General features: G+C 41.8%; 1 long non-coding RNA gene across 1 annotated transcript; it reads right to left on the bottom strand.

Moving 5' to 3' along the window:
- Window positions 1-1,943: 1,943 nt before the first annotated feature.
- On the bottom strand, window positions 1,944-21,731 carry LOC121436892. Its single transcript, XR_005972853.1, has 3 exons — window positions 21,556-21,731; window positions 12,206-12,287; window positions 1,944-2,084 (listed from the first exon to the last, which is right to left on the bottom strand). It is a non-coding gene; the product is annotated as an uncharacterized LOC121436892 (long non-coding RNA).
- Between the last annotated feature and the right edge of the window lie 979 nt (window positions 21,732-22,710).

Below are 22,710 nucleotides of genomic sequence, written 5' to 3'. Positions count from 1 at the left end.
TGCCTTTTACTTCCAGTTGTTTCATATTTTTTTTCTTTTTTTCTAAAGATTCTCTAGAATTTCAGTTTGCTACAAAGACATCTGGAAATGTGAATTGGAGATGGGAATTAAATGGAGGGGTCCTGCAATACTCCAACTGATCCTTGGGTCTGTCTGATGTGCCAGACCTCAATCGAGCACGCTGAAGCTGTGTGAAATAGTAGCCCTGACAATGTGGTCTGGATGAAAGACCTACATGCTCCGAGACCAAATATGCCCCAAACAATCCTTACTCCTAGCTGCCCTTGACCCCAGAACCTTTCCAGTCCCTCTGTTTGTTAGCAGAAAGCATTCTTCCTCCTCCTAGAATTATAATGATTATATAGCTTGATAACAGAGACACAAAGGAGAGGGCAAGATCTGTACCAAGTTCTCAGAAAGAAAAAGGTCGGACTGAAGTTGTAGGTGATTTCTAAGGAGAACTAACAAGACGCTATCGTAACCTGGGAATCTGCTAGTCAAAATTCTGCCCAGGAAATGTAGCGTTCTCGTATGGAAGTGAAGACAAGGCACAGGGAGGCAAGGGGTGCAGCAATTGGGTGTGGGGGGTGGAGAAAAAAATACAGTCCTTGCCTCAGAGAAACGTCTATATAAAAAAGATCAAATAGTGAAAACAGGAGTAATATATGAAACATCCACACTGGTAAGAGTGGTCTCTGGAGACTGTGAAGGGACCCGACTGCCAAATAGAAAGTTAGAGAAAACTTTCTAGAAAAGGTGAGCTTTAAGTGCTGATGTGGGTTCTTTGTCAATTTTCTCTCTCAGTTCAGAAGCCTCAGCCAGTCACAACCCTCTTGATCTAGAAGCAAGGGTCTTTTCCTGAGTGGTTCCAGGGCAAGTCGTCGGGCTATAACAAGAGCAGAGACTGTCCTCTCTATCCTCCTAAGAAATAAGGATGTCCTCCTGAACCTGGTCTTCTGTCTTGTCCTAAGAGACAGCAGAGAGGGAAAGCCATGCAGAACCTAAAATTTTCTTGGGAGAAAGAGATCAAATATTGTGTGTTATGAACGTCTTTTGTGGTTGTGATTTTCCGTGTTTCTGGCTAGTTACACTGGAGTCCAGAACCACACAGAATACAATATTGGCTCCAGAACAAATCTTTTGCTCTTACACAAGCCCCGATGTGAAGGGATGCTTGTATATGCCTTGTATATTCCTCTTGCAGAACAGTAAAGTAGCGGCTTCCCAGGGCAGACCAGACCAAGGCCATGGCTGATTGTTGAGGGTCTCAAGCCCATGCCTTTCGAGGCATGCCGTCCAGACAAAGACTCTGCCTGCCACGGCAGTGCAGTTGTAGTAATGGCCCTGGAGGAGGGGAATGATAGCAAAAGTACCTGACCCTAAACTTGGGCATTCTGATGTAAGGCATAAGAAACAAAATTCTTTGTAGCTCAAATAGCCAAGGCAGATATATGTACAGGGGAAATCGCTCAGTCTGAGTCCTCTTCTACACCTATCTATTCTCAACAGCATCTCGGGGACTGACTATATCCTCAGAAGAAAGTAATTCCCCAGTAAACTCCCAGACACCACCTTATCCATTATATTCTCCTGAGGCCTCTTTTCTTCATCTACCATCTCTACTGTCTTACAGTTCAGTTCATCTCTTTCTCTTGTCACCCCTTCTCTACCTCCTTCCCAGGGGCAGATCTTCCTGTCTCTGCCTTGCTCTTATGCCAATGGCAAGGAAAGGCACTCAGCCAGGTGATTATGTCACACTCCTTCCCAGTGCCCTAAGGTTCCCAGTTCCCTCAGATCTAGTGTGTTGTAGTGGCTCTGTCCATCTGACACTCAGCTTGGACACTCCCTCTGCATCCTTGTTCTAAGTCCTCCATACAATCCTTAGAGGATTTCTTTCAGGTCTCAAAGAAGCTCCCAACCCCATAAACTCCATCTACCCTACCTATTCCTGCGGTTCTGCTTTTACTGGGTCTTCTAAGTAAGTGGATGTTCTCCATTCCAGCTAGGCTTCTGCAATGCACAAAAATTCCTCCAGAGGGCACCAGCAGCCTTCATGGTCGTAGTCGGCGGCCAGCTTTGGGGACCTGTGAGGAAGAACAAAGCAGGATTGTATTAAACTAGTAAACACCGTGTTTCACACTGTTCTTGTAGTGCCACTAGAGAATCTGGCCCTCCTTGATCATAGCTTGGTTTAATTGTGTGACTGTCTTCAATTATCTATAAAATATTTGGCTACTACCTCCATTCTCTCCTGTATTGTCACATAGTACCAGATCTTGAAGGTCAGAAAGAAGGCAATTTTTCTTTGCTCTGCTGAGCTAAGGCATTCTCCCTGAAAACCTTATAAGCACACAAGTACCTAATCTGGTGGGATACTTCTCTGTGTCCACCGAGAAGACGGAAAAGAAAACAGAGAAGGCACAGTACCAGAGAGTTCCTGATCTCATCTGGTGCTATTTGAGAATCTAGAGCTGAGTCTTTTCTTGTCCTACCCAAGACCATGTCATTATAGGCCACATTTGGAAGATGAGTGGCCGCTTTTAACCGTCCCCCCCCCCCACCCCAGTCCTGGCACAGAAATCTAGCAGAATGGCAGGCAATGTATCAAGTCCTGTGCATATGCAGATAGAACTTTCCACACCCAACTTTATGCCAATTGGCTTGGCTATGCCTTTCTGGCCAAGAGAAGTGAGGGCTGAGGACCAGAGATGTCACATTCTTTGATCATGCAGGGTGTGGGAGACAGGGGGCAGGGGTGGAGGATGCTACTCTTTTTTTCTGGTAATTCAAAGAGCAATGCAAGGACAGACAGGAGTGACTGGTAAATTGTGTGGGTATTTACAAGGGAGAGATGCTAATAGCTTGGGATAGGGTAAAGAAAGCAGCTTAAAGGCCAAAATATTCAGACAAACTCAGGAAAAGAGCACCCGAAGAATGCCAAGAAGCCAGTAGCAGTGTGGAAAAAGCAGCTGTCCACATGACCCACTTAGAATCCTGAAAACTTGGCCATCTTTACTGGGGCAGCCCCTATAAAGAAGATGCACAGAGTTATAACAGCAGCAGAATTAAAATTATTTCTGTAGTTATCAATGCTCACCGAACTCTAAGGAACATATTTTATTTTTTTCCAGTTGAGTAATGGGGGGACACAGAAGCAGCTTTCCCAGAGCCCCCTAATAGGCAAGAGACAAAACTACCTTTAGAAGATACCTCTATCCAGAATGTTTGAATACAGAGCCTCTTTCCTGAACGAGAATAGCAAGGGGGAGGATGGGCGGGCTTCTAGCTGCTATGGCCCAAGCTTCTAACCTTCATACTCCTCAAAGCAACGTACAAAGAGAAGGTTCGAAATGCAGTGGTTTTTATATATCTTGTTGGATTTGAAGTAAGTGGGAGTCAGGAGGGGCCATATGACAGAAAGACTGTTGGGTGCTTGTTAGGTGTGGCTGTAACAGCAGGACTGAGTGTGAGTGTGTGTGTGTTGCTTCAGGGTTGATTCAGAGCCTTGGGATTCTAGGCAAACACTACCAAGTTGCATCCCCAGCTGTAGGGATGCTTTTTTTGTTTGTTTGTTTTTTTCAAGACAGGGTTTCTCTGTGGCTTTGGAGCCTGTCCTGAAACTAGTTCTTGTAGACCAGGCTGGTCTTGAACTCACAGAGATCCGCCTGCCTCTGCCTCCCAAATGCTGGGATTAAAGTGCAGGGATGCTTTTTAAAGAGTCTTTATTTTAGAAATCTTCATGGCCAAATGTCACAATCCCCGAGCTGTGCCCACTCCAGAAAAGTGTAGTAGCAACATTCGATAAAATAACATCAGCCAAAACTTGAAACTATTACACCTGCATAAAAACATGCATGTTTATCTTATTATTTTTGCTACTCTGGGTATGACTAAAATATGAAGTCGGAAAAAGAAGAGTCATTACTGTTAAAATTCAGACTAAGCCAGAAACAAAAAGGAAACCATTCCCAATAGGGATGTCTATTTCTGGAAGGGTATACCTAGCCTTGAGAAAGGGGTGGAAATCTGGAGCTGAAGAGAAGCCTTTTTATTCCATGTGCTTTATCATGGCTGTAGTTGATAATTATGTACATTTTATGTCTACTTTATTGAAATTTTCATCTGCAAACTCCGTCAGACAACAGTCCATAGGCCATTCAGGTGTCCTCTGCTGCTTTCAGGAGCCCTTAGCACAGTGGTACGGCTGGCCCTCCACTGTCCCACTTGACATTCACCCTGCCTACACCCTTCTGCCTGCTGGATTCTGATACACAGCTTACGAGGATGGCAGGGTGAGTTGAGGTCTTCAGGAAACCCTCTTAGGGCAGGGGTTAGGAGTGGCTGCCTAGGTCTGCTTTCCATTGGGGAAAACATGTGCCCATGCTAACCAAGAAGCCCTTTACCCAGGAGGTAGCCTGCCAGAAGCACAAAGCCTTCTGCCTCCCTCCGGGTTGCACTAAAGGCTGCATCCGTCCCCCGAGGGATGGGATCTAGCAGCTGCCTAGACCTCTTCTAGCTACAACATCCCTGGACAGTCTCTACAGAGATGAGTCAACCCCTTCCGGTTACAACAAAAGCAATAAGAAAATGTTCTGGACCTTTCAGAGAGGAACGTGGTCAAACCCATCTGCAGTGCCAGCTGAAGGGTCTGAGCTGTGACGCTGCAGCTCCAAGTTGGGGTGCTACAGAGCAGACTGTCCAACCTTGAAGCTAATGGACCTTTCCCGGGAAACCAGGTCAATAGCCAGAATGAAACAGGGGAAACCTCAGTCTTCCCTGCTGAGAACTAAATGCCTCAGGTAAGTGCATGCCATGCTGCTGGAGCTTAGGACAAGTGCCCCCCCCCCCCCACCCGCCGCAAAGTCCTTGCTTTCCTAGATCCCTCTATGCCTCAGCTAAGCCATGCCTGGACAGCTGCTCTGCCCAGCCGCCTGGGCTGAAGTGACAGCCTTGGAGCTGGTACAGGGAAAGACAAGAACTCCTCTGTGTCTAGGTAGGACGGGGCGGGCTTTCGTTTGTGTTGAGCTCCCCCACTCTCAAACTACTGCTGCTCAGAGACGTCACTGATGCTGGGTTTCTTCGAGACCAGGAGTAAGATGAGGGGCTCTGGCCCCTGGAGCTGAAGTCACCTCAGGGACACATGCCAGGTGGATGGCCAGCCCCTGAATCAGGAGGTGCTAATGCTAATATAACCTCTACCCTGGCTTAACTTTTGAGGTTGTGGGCACCCTGGCCCTCGAGGGAAAATGCTTTTGTTTCAAAAGTGTAACTGTCAAAAACTGTAGAGTCTAAGAAGCATTCCTCTTGGAGGACCCCAAAAAGGGTTCCTTAGGTGATCCTTCAACATCCTTCAGAATGTTGGAAGGATTGCAATTACTTCTACAGACTGAATCCAGTAAATTTTCAGAAGGACCTTTCAGAAAGAGTACAGTTCCAGTAGTTTCCTGCAGCCCCTCAGGCCTGCCTGAAGCTGAACCATTAGAAAGACATGAAAATCTTCACCACGATGTACTTTTACTGGGTCTACCATCTTGGCCTGTCCTAAGAAAGTCTATTCAACACACTGCTTTAGAGATCGATCCCTCTACAGTCATGGCCTTACAAAGAGGCATCAGACCTAAGTTTAAAGAAACCCATCTTGGGGTTAGAAGCTGTTCAGTCTTAAATATTCATAAAAGGGACAACAGAGAGATGGCTGGGAGAGGCTTCAGGGGGACGGGATCGTTCCCCAAAAATTGCACTTGGAGAAATTGACTTTTCTTGGTTCCCTAGTAGTCATCTCTCTGTCCACGATAACTGAGCAAAAAGAAAGGTCTTTTCATGGCAACATTCAGGATTGTAGCTAGCCATCAAGTGGCCCTTCACATGCTCAGGGATCTATACGAACAGACAGGATAGTGATTTAAAACATAGGTTGAGGGGTGGAAGGTGGGGCGCAGTGACCACTGTCAAGCATAGCAAGGATCCTGGTTCAGAACCTATCACTAGAAACAACTCCAAACCCCAGCTTCCTTCCTTCGAAACAATCAGACCTGCTAGGACCAGCACATCAGCTCTGTGACACTAAGCAACGATTGAACTCTTAAGTCTTTGCTTTCTCATTCCTAAAAAAGATATAACAGTGGTGCTGATATGCTTACTAACTTCAGATTTCACAGTGGATTGTCCTTCTATTGTTGTTATTATAGGGTGCAGGGACCACCAGGATTCATACAAGCTAACGGACATGAAATTCTTAGTTCACTGCCTCTGCTATGGTACAAAAGCAACAGTAGCAACAACCAGGTCAGAGGACTGACCCTGCAAATGCTTCCTAAACAACAGGCAGAGGCTGAATTTAGTGATCTCTGGCACCAACACCTTTCAGATCTAGGCCTTCTAAAGATCCCCAGAACTTGCCTCTCTTGAAAAGAGGCAATTAGCAACTGTGCTTGGTAGCAACAGTGAAATACCTCGGGACCCACTGGCCAGCTTCATCATTCACTGGTTGTTTTCCGAAGACTCCAACTCCTCTAAGCTAAACGCCATCACCAGCCGCCGATTTTCCAGCAAGAAAACCATTTCCCAAGATGCAGGGTTTTCACTGTGAAAACTGGGTGCACCTTGTGGGGAACCCAAGACAGGTTGGTTAGCTTCCACCAATGCCAGAGAACTACCCGAACTCTACACTTTCAGCAGCTATCTCAAGAGTTGCCAGCCAACATTATGTCCAGACAAAGCAGGGCTGCCAGATGAAATGCATGAGGCACAACTGGATTGGTATTCCAGATCAACTGAATTAGTGTTTAATATGTGTGTCCTAAATGTGGGATGGAACGTGCTCACATTTGTAAAAGCCATCGTTTATCCAAAAGTCCAATGTTAACTGGGTGTTCTTTGATTTGTTAATCTGGCAATTCTACATGTCAGGGCAGTCAGCTGGCAATGGCAAGCCAAGCTGGCTTCTGGGGAAAGTGCCAGAAATGCTGCTAAGGGAACCTCAAACAAAAAAATCGTTTCCTATAGACAGATGCTCTACTCTGAATTTCAGCCCCATTTCCTTCATCTGATGGGCCTGCCTTTGGCCTCTCAGCCCTACTCTCATCTAGGAGAGCTCTTCCAGGGTAAGAGAAGTCGAGATGGGCCCAGAGACAGGCCGCACAATGCTTGGGACACTGGACTTTGTCATCAATCAAGCTGGGCTCCTAACCCACTCCAGCTTAGGCAATAGCACAGTAAGCGGCAATTATTGCTAATACTGATCTTCTGATGTGAGATTCTCCCTTGTGTTCTGTGAATATGTTTTATTACCATTGGTTAATAAAGACGCTGCTTTGGCCTATAGCTGGGCAGAATACAGCCAGGCTGGAAGAGATATAGAAAGTAGGTGGAGTCAGAGAGACACCATGTAGCTGCTGAAGGAGAAGAACGCTGGAACCTCACTGGTAGACCACAGCCTCACAGTGATCCATAGATTAATAGAATTGGGTTAATTTAAGATGGAAGGGCTAGCTAGGAACATGCTTGAGCCATTGGCCAAATAGTGTTGTAATTATTAATATAGTTTCTACGTGATTACTTAGGTCTGGGCAGCTGGGAAACCAATGAGCGGTCTCCACTTACAATCTTCTACCATTACTCTTTTCTTGCCCCTTCTTGGCTTGTACTTGTCATTTGCTCAGCCACTGAGTCAAGTGTAGAAAAATGGAATGGTCTACAAATGTAGGCTTTGTCAATAGAGAGCTTAGGGCCTCATCTGGAAACCCTATTAGAAACACTTAACCAGATACAGCTACCAGAGGATGAGCCTGTGCTGGGCCCTGTGTTAGGTGAATACTGGAGCAGAAGTAAGCACAGCAGCAGCCTGTCCTTTCGATTTCAAATAAAGTTGGGTTAAGTCTCCACCCTAACCTATGTCAGGAAAGTTAAGTGTTTCCCTTAGATATTCTTGGAAATCTTAAGGGCTCAGAATCCTATGTGGTTCAGTTTAGGACTTCTAATAAACTTCAGAATTCACAACTTATCTATTCATTCTTTTTTTTATTTTGGTTTGGAAGATGACAGGAACCATCAGGAACATCATTGTTCCCTGATTCATGACTTTTAAAAACTCATTCATATGAAGGCCTTTGTAACTTACATAATGTATCAAGGTTTACACAAATGGAGGCATATGTTATACCAATAAAAACAATTAAAATTGATTACCAGATGTTCCATTGTCACTTGAAATTTCTCTGTGAACTCCAATGGCTATGTCTAGATTTATTCCTGCTCCTCCCTCTTATCTCTCATTTCTTGGTTTTTTTCTGGCTCACCACTAATCCATGCTCGTTCTTAACGAATAGCATCTTAGCTCCATCTCTGCTATATTCCACACGTTTTCACCAGATTCCTCCTCCCACTGTTTTCAGACCGAGTATCTTGGTTTTTCAGGGGTTGGCCTTGAACTTGAGATCTTTCTGTTTCAGTTCCCCAAGTGCTACAGACACAGACATGCACTATCATACCACAGGAAAGAAATTCCTTAAGCAAAGGCTTGATGTGAGCTGAGGAAATAATCATGTTTTTATTACATTTCCCTGGTATGAACAATCAGTATCGATCCATCAACATATAAGACAGGGTTGCTATACCTATTTCACACACGAGTAACCTGAAGCTAAGCTTCTAAAGTAACCCTGGGAGACCTAAATAAAATTCAACCCTGGTTCTTTTAAGTCTAGTGTTCTTTCCATTACCCAAAGATGTTGCTGGGAGAAAATATTTCAGAAAGTACTAAATTATGTATTAAGGACAACTAGAGAAACACACACACACACACACACACACACACACACACACACACACACACACACACACACATATATATTTAACACACCAGAGATGGTAGGAGGAGAGCTGCTCCCTGGTAGAAGAGCTCTTTGTGAGGGAAAGGAGTCTACCTGCTGTGGTCTACAGCCTCTTCCTCTGGCCAGTTTCCAGAGTTTGCACTGCAAAACTCTCTGTGAAGAGCAAAATCCCACCCCTACACAAAGCTACTATGTCACAGCATTCCTGAGCTGTTTCATGGAGATGCCACTTTGTAGTTCTAGTGAGCCACTTTTGTATTGTTTGGAAACCAATTTTGTTTTGAGGTCTCCCAGCAGTCTAAAGTGGATGTTGTTCCTATATATACTGAACAGAAGAAATCTGAGCACCAGAGACTCAATGTGATGTTTCCCATCTAGTAAGAGGCAGAAGTAAGAGGCTGGCTGGTTTCATATGCATGTGCTGTCAGTGAGCATCAGTCAAAGATGACGAAGAATACATCTGGAGTTGATAAAGCTAGGTTTGTCGTTCACTGCAGCAAAGGGACACATCCTATTCTCATCCACTGTCTGCATTTCCCCTCAAGTAGTGAGCAACAAACTAACTGTACCAAGCACAAATGTACTACTAGTGATCTTTGGCTGGAAACCATGGACAGAAATGGAGGCTGGGCAACATTCACCTGAACTATCTCTACCTTGGACCCACATCTTCCATTTCGTGACCAAAAGGTTTCATGTTGAAAGTTTAAGAAGGACACTGAGGTCAGGTAGACTGATCTTTTTATTAGAGATTTATTAGAAGCAATGGAAATGCTATAGACAGACAGAAGCATGGCGTGACTCTGGGGAGCGCTCAGCCCTGCACGGTGGAGTAGGGGTCTGGAAGTGGGGCATGGAGTAAACTGAAGTTTTCCTTTTCACTCTGAAATTGGCCACTGCTGGGATAATCAGTAAGCGCCCAGTTAAAGAACAACAGTAAATATCTTTCATAGCCATTATAACATAACACTAGCTAATAATGATCACACTTGAAATTCCTTCTATCTGCCTCTTTGAGATGACAGTCTGTCACATGCCACATGTATTGGAAGACTGTCCACAGTGAATTGAACTGATGTCCCATTGAAGTTCTTCATGTGGCTAATATTTTCAATTAACATCATTAATATTCAAACATAGTTAAAACCTTAAGATTATAACCTATTTTGCTTACATATTTGTGTATGCATAAGTTTATACGAATAAAGGTATAGTAAGTATTAATTTCCCATAAATTTTACAAGAATAAAGTATAGAAAGTAAAATTTCAACATGTGTCACTTTGACACAAAGTAAATGAATTATTTGACATCCAGATCAGTAAACCAAAAATTGATACAAAGGTAGCACTGTTTATTGCTGAATGGCTTTCCAATGTTGACTATAAATCTTTCTTATAGTATTTATGTCATATATCTTGTCTCTTACTAATAACGAGTCCTAATTTGACATCCCTCAAGTGGTTTGCGGGGACAATGTCCCTGATAGGTCCTGTATTTGAACAGCTGGTCGGCTATTGGCGGCACTGCTGGAGAGAGGCTAGTGAACCTTGGGAAGTGGACCCTTCCTTGTTGGAGAAAGAACATCAGCAGAGGGAGATTTTGATGGTTTAGAGCCTCGCCTCACTTACTGTTTGTTCTCACTGCTTCCTGTGTGTGGACAAAAACATTGGGTAGCTCCTGTCAGCATGCCATCCCTTCCCCTCCATTCTATGGATTCTAGCCTGCTTGAACCAGGAGCCAAAATCAACTCTTTCTTCTGTAAATTGCGTTTGATCATGGTGTTTTATCACAGCAACAGAAAGTTGCTAATTCACCTTCCTGACTGAAGAATAATACGATCACTACAGTATTTTTCATGCCTTAGCTTTCTTTGGGTTTTCTAACGTGGCCATTGAGATGACTAAATGATTTAAAACTTTACCCTATTAAAGAAAGAGTAGAAAGATAATTAGGGTTATCTAAGCTTCTCTTTGAGTTAAGTACAACTATTAAAAGAATTCTGTCTGTCATATTTAGTTTCAAAATAATCTGACGAATTAGAAGAATTCATCAAGCAGTTATAAGTATGCAAATAGAAACAGATTTCAGCGACTGCACACCGTACAAAACCTTACTGAGAATGTAAACACAAAGACTGTAAAATACGTGGGTGCCAAAATCTTTCTTGGGATTTTAGATCAAAACCTCTATTCCATTTCTATTTATACAGTTTCTGCATATGTGCTAAGAGTATTTATTTGATAAAAATGGTCAGAAGTCATCGCATATTTCAGGCTTTCAACAGATGCAGGAGAAAAGACACAGTTCCTTTTGTCTCAGAGCCATAAGAGCAACAGCAAACTGTGTAAAATCTTGAACTGGCTTAGGGCTAGCTTTCCACTCAACTACGGGTTCTCTACACTGTACAAATTCAGTGCTCCTGACCCTCATCACTCCTCAGCTTGTTGCCACACTTATGAAACTCCACAGTGCTCCTTCCACACTTTCTGCTCTGCTCTAAACATGAGTGCGTCCTCATCGTAGTCACTATATGAGCTTGTGCAGATCCTCGGAGACACTTCAGCTTGCTTTACGGGAACAGCTTAACTTTACTAAGAACTAACTAACTGGGGGAGGCAGAGCACTTATGTTCCAAATACAAAACGGTGGCTTCCATTCCCAGCACGGAAAGTACAATATTTTTGAGGGCTCACTCAATTTGTTATAGATGTTATTTTTTACTTCCAATACAGTCGATGTCTTTCCTTATGTATTCATCAGACATACTACATCCTACTTCATCCTGTAGGTTCTGAATACTTTTTAGAGACTATTAGATATTTTTAAAAACTCAGTCCTTCAGAGGACAGTGTCTCAGAAAACCTTTGCTGCTACTTGAGACAGGGTCTCACTATGAAGTCTCACAGGGAACTCTGTGTAGAGCAGGGTACCTCGAGTACATGGAGGTCCGCCTGCCTCTGCTTCCCAAGTGCTGGGATTAAAGACATATGTCACCACACCTGGATATCTATTTCTTTTAAAAAATTACCCCAAATATCCAATTACTTGCAAAGTGAGGCACACATGGGATTCTTTTCAGAACTCCCACAAGGGAAGCCCGATTTCCTCTTCATGCCCACTACACGAGCTGTGAATCTCATGGAACCCACAGGAATGGTTACTTCTGTCCCCTAGTAAAAGTCATAAATAACATTCTACTCTGAAAGCACAGCAAACTATTCTAAATTCAGAATCTATGCTTTGTATGAGCAGTCATATTGTCCTCACTTAACATCTTAACTAGTCAAGGGAATTATATGTCGTAACAAATAATTCTTGCCATTCATAGATGCTAAGAGATAAACAAAACAATTGAAAGTTTTGAAAACTTACGCAGGGATGAACTAACATATTCTGTCCACTTTCAAATGCTGTTGTATACCCACTGTTTTATGAAGGGGCTCAATATCTCATCCTGCAACATAAGGAACAGAAGAGACTAAGGTCATTCTAACTACAGACTATGTTCTGGAAACAAGATCTCAGTGGTGTTGAAGCTTGTCTATCACTAATTCTGGTCCTGCAGACTGCCTATGTTTACCCTAGGCCATAAGTGAGGAACTAGGACAGAAAAGCAGCAGCCCCTAACGCTAGAACTTCCCTAGCCATACCAGTTAGCTTTCGCTGTCCCCTGCTAAACAAAGTCACAGAATGTCAACATCAAATAAGGCCATTCAGTGTGTATAAAAGATCAAGACTATGGTGTAACTAGTTCTGAGCACAGACAAATATGAGCAACATTTAAAGCACAGACATGACTGAACTAACTGCTAACTTTGCTAATAGGAATGAGTGCTCCTTTATCTTGGCTTTCATATTTCTCCTCATAGCAGAACATTACCAAGATGTCTTATAGTGGAAATGCTTGCTTCCTGAGTAGAGACGGGGGATTCCTTCAGCTCATCAGCCTGCCAGCCTAACTGAATCAATAAGCTCCAGGTTCACTGAGAAACCTGTAACGGCGTAAATGAATGCAGACAGAGTGTAAAAATATATATATAGCTTTAATGTAGAAATAGACTTACAGAACCACCGTTCCCGCGGAGACCAGGAAAGCAGAAGCAAGCGCTCGGAGCTTGCTCGCCAAATTTATAGGCAGACATTAGCCCGAGGCGAACACGCCCCCTAAGGGGCGGGACTTATCCCTACATCTCCCCTTTTTGTCTAAATAAGACAGAACTAAACCAAATACAACTACATACAATAACAACAAATAATAAATATAACAAACAATATTGAGAACAAAAGCTTTGCTAAACATTCTATCTCAAGGAGTCCAAATAATGTAAAGAGTAACTACAATTATATAATCTTCAACTCAGTCAAAGATCTGAGAAGGGAATAAACACTACTCAACAAACGAGATATATCCAAAATGTGCAACAATTGACAGAGACAACTGACTACCTGGGCAATCACCCAAAGTCTCGTTTGCAACGTTGAGTCAACCAATTTTGGCTAAGGCCTAACATAACTGACATACCATTATTAAAGGCAAGGAACTTTTCAAAACTATCTTACCCTGTCTTGGCAGGATATGACAGTCCTGTTTTATCCATTGATGCATGCTCTGTATCTGTGTCAGTGGTTGAGGTATGGGCATTTCTTTGCCCAAAGGCCAGTTCTGCCAAAATAGAAAGGCTCCAGGTGGAGTGTTTTTGGTGCTCAACATTCTCTCGGGAATAGAGCGGTGTTGCCAGGAGCAATTGTGTCTCACTATAACGAAACTCTGAGTTAGATTAAAGGCCATATTCTACAGCTCTTTGAAGAGGTTGAAGATTATCTATCTATACTGAGTATAATCTCTATATATCTAAAGAACCTGATTAGTCTAATTATAAATGACAAACTTAGATGACAATTAGTCTATATAATTCTCAATATCTATCTAACTTAAAGACTAAGACAATAAACGACTGTGAAACAAATGAGGACAATGACCTCCAAATATAAACAATGTACAAATATACATTGCAGTAGGTAAATATATATCAATACACAAATATTATATAAGTATCTTAATCAGAGGTAGAAATGTACACTGCAATATGGTAAATATATACAATATATATATATATCAATACAATATATGTCAATACATAAAAATGTTTTAAACAGAGGTAGAAACATGCATGCGTACAATAGTCCATATAATTTAACTTTGTTTCATTATACAAGAATTGATACCAATATATTTGTCTAAAAGCAGTAACTCACAATTATAAATCTATTATCCCATCATTCCCTCTTTTTTTTTTTTCAAAATGATCCTTGAGCTTATAAAATTCCTCTCCCAACCCTCAATCATATACTAATTATAATCAACCCCTAAATGATGTCCCTAAACCCAAGGGCAAACTTTACTGGGAGAGGGGACGTCGTTCTCTAGAATTACTTCCAGCTGTCATAGGGGCGACGTTCTTTCTGGGGGATCCTGTGAAAGTAAAATGATGGTTAAATTTCAAGATAATGTCTTTTAAAATTGCAAATAGTCTCTGAGTATTTTCGTGCAGGTCTGGCCAAAATGTTGTATAAGATGTGCACCATTTCAGCTAACCAAGTTGGAACTGTCTTGTGCAGCTGGTACCAAAAGCAGGTCTTGTAGTAGCGCTATCAGTATCATGACGTCATATCAACCAGGTGGAGTTGTTGTTATGGGGCCCCATCTTCTTCCTGGAAACTTCAAATGTCACTTCAGGAAAAACTCATTGTTCATTATGAAAAACTTAAACATTAATCATATAGACATATATATATATATATATATATATATTCAATGAAAGACATGATAGATATATTCAATGAAAAGTATGATAGATATGAAGAGAAGCAAAGATGTTTTCTAAACTCATATTTCTTTCTGTCCCATATCATGGCTCTTGACATGAGACAGAAACTCCAGAAACTCTGGGTTTTTCTCTTACTAACAGGCTTGGAATTGGAGAGGGACTGAGCCAGAGTCCAACTTCAAAACCAGCTTTATAAATTTAGAAATATGGTTTAATATTACTTACACAACCCATTCAGTTGTCTTGATATTTCCTATTGGGCAGGTATTTTTCCATCTGTCAGTATCCAAACATCCAGGGTCCCTTGAATTTCTCAAAGATGAGTGTTTTCCTGTGGAGATAAGAAACAGAACCCTGCCCCCATTTTATATGTTTTTCTTACCACCTGTATGAATATCATCGTTGTGGATGAGTTGTCATTTCTCCTTTCCAAGAGGTTTCTCATCTTCAAATCGAAACTTTATTAATTTTGATGGTATCCACAATTTTTCTTCTCCTGTGGAAACAAGAGCAAAACCCCTTCCCCAACGTAGCACATCTCCTGGCTTCCACTGAGAGGTCAGCACATCTTTGAAATAAATTGGTTGATTTAGTTCAGCAGACTTTTCCATTATCCAATGTCTTTCTGCTGCTGTCGTTCCTTTCTCATTAGCGTTAAGAAAATTCAAGGTTAATAAAGCATTATGTAATCTATTTCTGGGGGTATTTTCAGTCCCTTTCTGTTTGTTCAGCATATCCTTTATAGTACGATTTGATCTTTCTATAACTGCCTGACCTGTAGGATTATTTGGTATACCTGTAATGTGTTTTATATTATAATATTCAAAAAAGCGTTTCATTTTCTTAGATACATATGCTGGACCATTATCTGTCTTTATTTGCGCAGGTATACCCATGATGGCCATAACTTCCAATAAATGTGTGATTACTGAATCAGCCTTTTCTGAGCTCAGGGCAGTAGCCCATTGAAAACCTGAATACGTGTCTATGGTGTGGTGTACATATTTTAATTTGCCAAATTCTGCAAAGTGGAACACATCCATCTGCCAGATTTCATTCCTTTGGGTGCCCTTTGGATTAGCCCCTGCAGGCAGTGGCGTTTGGTTATAGAAAGAGCAAGTAGGGCATTTCTTTACAATCTCCTTAGCTTGTTGCCATGTAATTGAGAACTCTTTCTTCAAACCTTTGCTATTAACATGATGTCTTTTATGAAATTCAGAGGCTTGTAGCACACTACCAATCAATAATTGATCAATTTCTGCATTACCTTGTGCTAGAGGACCTGGCAGACCCGTATGGGATCGGATGTGTGTTATGTACATAGGGCAAAGCCTGTTCCTGATCAAATCTTGAACCTGGAGGAACAATGAGGTTAGTTCAGTATCATCAGGTATAAATTCAGCAGTTTCAATATGTAAAATAACTCTTTCTGCGTATTGTGAATCTGTAACTATATTAATAGGTTCTTTAAAATCCCTTAGCACCATAAGAATGGCATATAATTCCGCCTTCTGGACAGAAGTATACGGACTTTGTTCCACCTTATCCAAGTCTTCTGATTTGTAACCTGCCTTCCCTGATTTATTGGCATCAGTATAGAATGTACGGGCTCCAGTTATTGGAGCATCACGGACGATTCGAGGAAGAATCCAAGAAGTTCTCTTTATGAAGTTAAGCCGCTTGCTTTTTGGATAGTTGTTATTAATGTCTCCCAAAAAATTAGCACAAGCTCTTTGCCATGGTTCATTATCTTCCCATAATTTCTTTAGTTCATCAGCAGTGAAAGGCACTATAATTTCTGCTGGGTCTATGCCTGCTAGTTGACGAAGTCTCAGCTTGCCTTTTATAATTAACTCAGAGACTTTTTCCACATAAGTTTTCAGTTTCTTACTTGGTTTATGTGGTAAAAAGATCCATTCCAAAATAATATCATCTCTCTGCATTAAAATTCCTGTAGGAGAAATTTTTGATGGTAGTATGACGAGAATACAATCGAGCTCTGGATTCACCCTGTCCACATGTGCCTGTTGTAATTTTTCCTCAATCATTGTCAGTTCCTTTTCTGCTTCAGCTGTTAATTCTCTGGGACTGTTTAAATCCTTATCACCATCCAAGGTTTTGTTCAAATGAATTATTAAATCAGGTGTTATTCCAATAGCTGGTCGTAGACTGGAAATGTCTCCTAACAGTCTTTGAAAGTCATTAAGAGTCCGTAGGCGATCTCTCCTAATTTGTGCTTTTTGTGTCTTAATTTTTTGCAAACCTATTTTATAACCTAAATAATTAACAGAATCTCCCTTCTGAATCTTTTCAGGAGCTAATTGCAATCCCCATTTAGGTAAAAGTATCTTTATTTCTTCAAACAGTCTGTTCAAGGTATCCATGTTTGAATCGGATAACAAGATGTCGTCCATGTAATGGTATACTATAGATTTGGGAAATTTCTTGCGTATTATTTGTAATGGTTGGTTCACAAAATATTGGCACAGGGAGGGGCTATTTAACATACCCTGGGGGAGAACGGTCCAGTGGTACCTCCTCGAAGGTTGAGAATTGTTATAAGTAGGCACTGTGAAGGCAAATTTTTCTCTATCTTCTTTTTGCAAAGGTATAGTGAAAAAACAATCCTTTAAATCAATAACTATGAGAGGCCATCCTTTTGGTAATAAAGAGGGCAAAGGAATTCCAGATTGCAGAGGGCCCATAGGTTGAATAACCTTGTTGATGGCCCTGAGATCTGTCACCATTCTCCATTTACCTGATTTTTTCTTAACCACAAATACAGGAGAATTCCAAGGGCTGGTAGATTCTTCTATATGTCCAGCATCTAATTGTTCTTGTACCAGCTGTTCTAAAGCCTGTAACTTTTCCTCAGCTAAAGGCCATTGCTTTGTCCATATTGGTTTCTCAGTCAACCATTTTAGAGGCAAGGCTGTTGGTATCTCTGAAGGGACATCAATTGCTTGTTCTTTTACAGCCCGAATGGCCGGTTTTCTCAGTTTGTAATATCTTTTAATATTATTCTCAGAAATATAGGCTCTAGATTTAGCAGGAATGTTAATTTCAGTATTCCATTGTTGTAATAGGTCACGACCCCATAAATTCATTGCAATATTGGCTACATATGGCTTTAATTTTCCTATTTGTCCCTCTGGCCCTATACATTCAACCCATCTCGTGCTCTGCCTTACTCGAGATAGGGTTCCAATTCCCAGGAGCTGAACATTTACATTCTGAAGAGGCCAATACGGATGCCAAGATTCTGGGGTAATGATACTTACATCAGCACCTGTGTCCAGCAGGCCAGTAATAAAAATGCCATTTACACACACTCTCAGTTTAGGTCTTTGATCATTTATAGAAGTTTGCCAAAACACACGTAACTTATCTTTCTGATCATTATTGCTTGTAACAGTAGGCATGGGGCTTCCTAATTGTCCTGATGAGGCACGTTCTCTGCAGAAACTGGATATGACTGAACCATGTTTGCCATGGGGGCCTGTGAGGCCCCCCCTCTCACGTTTCCCGGCTGTATCAGGTTGCCTTGTCTATCTCTTGTAGACCTGCATTCATTCGTCCAATGTCTGCCCTTTCCACATCTTCTACATAAACCTGAAGGCTGAGTCCTCCTATTTCTGTTATTTCTAGAAGATGCATTATTATTATTATTATTTCTGAAAGATGCATTATTATTATTATTATTTCTGAAAATCCGTTGTTTACAATTCCTTTTAATATGACCCATTTTTCCACAATTAAAACATTTGGTATTCTGGTGTCTCCTTTTACCATTGGAAATTGCTTCTTCTACCCATGCTTCAGTGCCATAATCAAATGTATCAACATTGAGTGTATGCAAGACCCATTCTTCCAACGGTGCTGATCTGAGCTTTAAAGGACCCAAAATCCTTTTGCATTCCACATTTGCATTTTCATAAGCCAAAGACTCAATCATTATACGTCTTGCTTCTGGGTCAGATATTCCTATTTGTACAGCCTTAGTTAATCTTTGTAAAAAGTCACTAAAGGGTTCTCTCTGACCCTGTTTAACTCTGACAAATGATTCCATTCTCTGTCCTGGGTCTTGTACCCTGTCCCAAGCCCTTAAGGCTGCTGTAGTACACATGGAGAGTGTGTTTTCATCCAAATTAGCTTGTTCCTGAGGATCAGAAAAGAGCCCTTCACCTAGAATTTGATCTAGGGAAATGTCAATTCCCTTCGCTTTTTCCTGCTGTTCTAAGAGTCTAGCCTCTTGCCTGAATAAGCATTTCCATTTCAATTGTGGTCCACTCTCCAGTACCGCAGAGCTCAGCTGGAGCCAGTCTGAGGGGGTTGCTCTGCTTGTCGTGGCCCAAGATCTTAGCATCTCCTTAACAAAAGAGGCTTGCATCCCAAAAGTCATGACAGCCTGTTTTATTTCCTTGAGATCATTCATACGCACAGGTTCCCATGTATCCTCCTTGATGACCCTAGGGTTTTTGGAACCAATCACCTTCTCTGTTGTTATTACTGGAAAGGCAGGTAGAGCTGTAGGTAGAGCTTTGTGGAAATTGTCCCGGAGAGACTTACCCACAGATGTAGTTAAAATTTTCCTTTCTACCCTTTGCTCTTCCTCATCAGAATTTAGAAATTCCTCAATCTTTTCAATTCTATTCACCATTGCTTTCTGCAATGTCTGAATCTCCTGTCCAGAATTATGTTCCAAAGCCTTCATTGAGGATTCTAAAATATGAAGTTTGTCCGTTAGAGATAACATCTCATCTTTGGACATAATTTTTATGGCATAAACCGTGCCTTCTTGTATTGACAATCTTTCCGTCAATCTGTCATAAGCTTTAGACAAAATCCGATTGTCACATTCAGCAGTTTTGATTCTCTCAGTTAATGTTTCATTTCCTACAGAAAGGGACTGAATCTTATGGTCCAGATCAGCTGTTCCCTCTTCCATAGTAATGAATTTCTCCTTAACATCAGCCTGAAGAACTTCAACCTGATTCTTGAGAAGATTGTTATCAGCCTGGAGAACTTCAAACCGATTCTCGAAAAGATTGTTATCAGTCTGGAGAACTTCAACCTGATTCTTGAGAAGATTGTTATCATTCTCAATTGTTTTTAAGCGTTCAATCTCTACCTTAAGAATCCTGGATTCGTCTCGTAAAGACTTTATCATATTTCTATTATCAAACCATTTGGTGCCAATGAAAACTACGAATCCCAGAAGGATCCATATATGTGGGGTGATAGACACCTCTTGTAAAATCTCCCACATGGTACAATTAAAAAAATCATTAAATTCTTGAATAGTAATGTGTTCAGACATTTTATTTATAAAAGAAAATTTTTTTACCTGCAAAGATCGGTTCCTGCCAGTGGTGGTCTCTGTGTTTTTGGAGCCTGTCCTAGAACTAGCTCTTGTAGACCAGGCTGGCCTCGAACTCGTGATCCTCCTGCCTCTGCCTCCTTCAGCAAATCCTACCGGCGTGCGCCACCACAACCGGCCAAGTCACTTTGTAACAGACCAAATCTGACGCTGTGGCAGCTTTTGTTGCAAAACCGCAAGTACTTGAGCTTCTGCTAATTCAGGCAGTGGGGTTCCGCTGCAAAACTTAGCCAAGGCAGGCAGAATGGGCCTGTGTCGCGAGTGTGTCTCGGACTGGGCACTGGGGCCGGAGTCACGAACTGAAAAACAGCACCGGGGAGGGTGCTGTGTTAGCTAGCGGGCTACCCGCTTGAGTCGGGGGCAAAATAGCCCGAAGTTGGACGCCAAAATGTAACGGCGTAAATGAATGCAGACAGAGTGTAAAAATATATATATAGCTTTAATGTAGAAATAGACTTACAGAACCACCGTTCCCGCGGAGACCAGGAAAGCAGAAGCAAGCGCTCGGAGCTTGCTCGCCAAATTTATAGGCAGACATTAGCCCGAGGCGAACACGCCCCCTAAGGGGCGGGACTTATCCCTACAGAAACCCTGTCTCAAAAACTAAAGTCTGGGGAGTTGGCTCAGTAGGTAAAGTGCTTCTGTGCAAATGCAAAGAACACTGTTTGGATCCTCAGCACCCAAGGAAAAGTTGGGCATGGTAAGACATGCATGCAACCCCAGAACTAGGGAACAGACAGGCTTACTAACCAGCCACCCTAGACAAAATGGTCAGCTGCAGGTTCAGTGAGAGAACCTGTCCCAAAGATTAAGGTGTGAAAGCAATTGAAGAAGATATCCTGACATCAGCTGCTGGCCTCCATACACATGAGTGAGCACACCCAATGCACATGCATATACAACATATATGCACATGCATGCATTGTGGAAACATAAGACACACATACAGAGGCATACACAAATGCACAGATAAAGTGGGTTGCGATCTGTATACCCATGCATACACATATGCATCCATGCATACATAGACAAACATAAAGTGCACACATTCACAGGGGGATGGGAGAAGAAGGGAGGGAGGTGAAAGAGAATAGACATGCTTTGAGACTCTGCTTCCTGAAAGCAATCAACCTAGAGAAAAGTCCTGTTCCTGCCCAGAGGCCCTCCTCACCATTATATTAAGACAAACCCAAATCCTATATGACATCCCTAATGCTATCTCACTAGGGTATAACCTAATTCTCCCTTGCTGCAATGAGTAACACATCTATTACTTCACTTTTACTGCTTCTCATTTTACAGATAATTAACACAAGACCCTAAATTTAAATCTCTTCTTCAAATTATTAAGCAAATAAATAAAGAAACCCATGCAAAAACTCAGGATTTGCTCTTTGCACTAGGTTACATAGCCTTTAGAAGACTGTATAAATAGAAGTTCTATTATGTTCCTGGCAGCTCCTCAAAAGACAGTTTCACCTTCTGACAAGTTACATCGCAAGCTTCTACTATACCTTCAATGAATGGCCTTGCCAGGGGCTGGAAAGATGTCTTTGTGATTGAGTGCATACTGCTCTTCCAGAGGACTCAAGCTCAATCCTCAGCACTTATATCAGATGGCTCCCAACTTCCTGTAACTCTACTGTAGAGAATCTGCCACATTCTTTTGTCGTCTGTGGGTACCTGCTCTGTTCCCATATGCACCGCCACCTATTTTTTTAATTAAATAAGAAAAAAAAAATCTTTAAAAAAGATTGTCCTCAGCAATTTAAAAGCTCAAATTAGCCTTGATCATAGTAGTGGGTCATAGTAGTGAGATATATTTATATAGCCATATGCAGAAAATGTGGTACATAAACACAATGAAATTTTATTCAGCAGTGAATAAAAATGAAGTTATGACATAGGAAGGAAAATGTAGGGAACTGGAGAACATAGGAAATGAAACAAACAGGATGTAAAAAGACAAATGCTGCACGAGTTCTCCATATGTAGAATTAAGGGTTAAATCTATATTACGGACACAGTCTGTATTTTTTAAAAAGGCACCTCCTTCCAGCCCCTCCAAACATGTGTGTTTAGGACATGGAAACTGAAAGGGAACTATGAGAGGGGAGAAAGAAAACTAAATGAGGAAGAGGAAGACAAGAGGAGGCAATGGAATGAATGGAACATTAAAGCGCAAGGGGAGGACCTTGTGAGAGGAAGGGACCAGCAAAGGGGTAGACAGGTGGGAAGGGCAAAGGGGGCAAGTAAGAAAAAACACAGGCCGGGTGGTGGTGGCGCATGCCTTTAATCCCAGCACTGGGGGATGGGGGGGGGCAGAGGCAGGCGGATCTCTCTGAGTTCGAGGCCAGCCTGGTCTACAGAACTAGTTCCAGGACAGGCTCCAAAGCTACAGAGAAACCCTATCTCAGAAAACCAAAAAGAAAAAGAAAAAAAAAAACCACAGTAACATTTATCAGGAAAATGTTACAATAAACCTGGTGTTTTTTTCTAATCAAAAAACTGGAAAGTGGCTTGTGTGTATACATATATGCATGTGTGTGTACATACACGCATTCATGTTCTGTGTGTTATGGTCTGAGATTCATACTGATGTGTTGCCTGATTTCTTTGGGAATTTCATCTGGCTAACAGAGTTACTGTGAGCATGTCTGCACAGTACA

Source organism: Microtus oregoni, unplaced genomic scaffold (assembly GCF_018167655.1).
Source record: "Microtus oregoni isolate MIOR12 unplaced genomic scaffold, Mior012 000050F_006, whole genome shotgun sequence".
NCBI lineage: Eukaryota > Metazoa > Chordata > Mammalia > Rodentia > Cricetidae > Microtus > Microtus oregoni.
The sequence above is the reverse complement of the archived record's forward strand: the minus strand, read 5'-3'. Positions and strand labels throughout refer to the sequence as shown.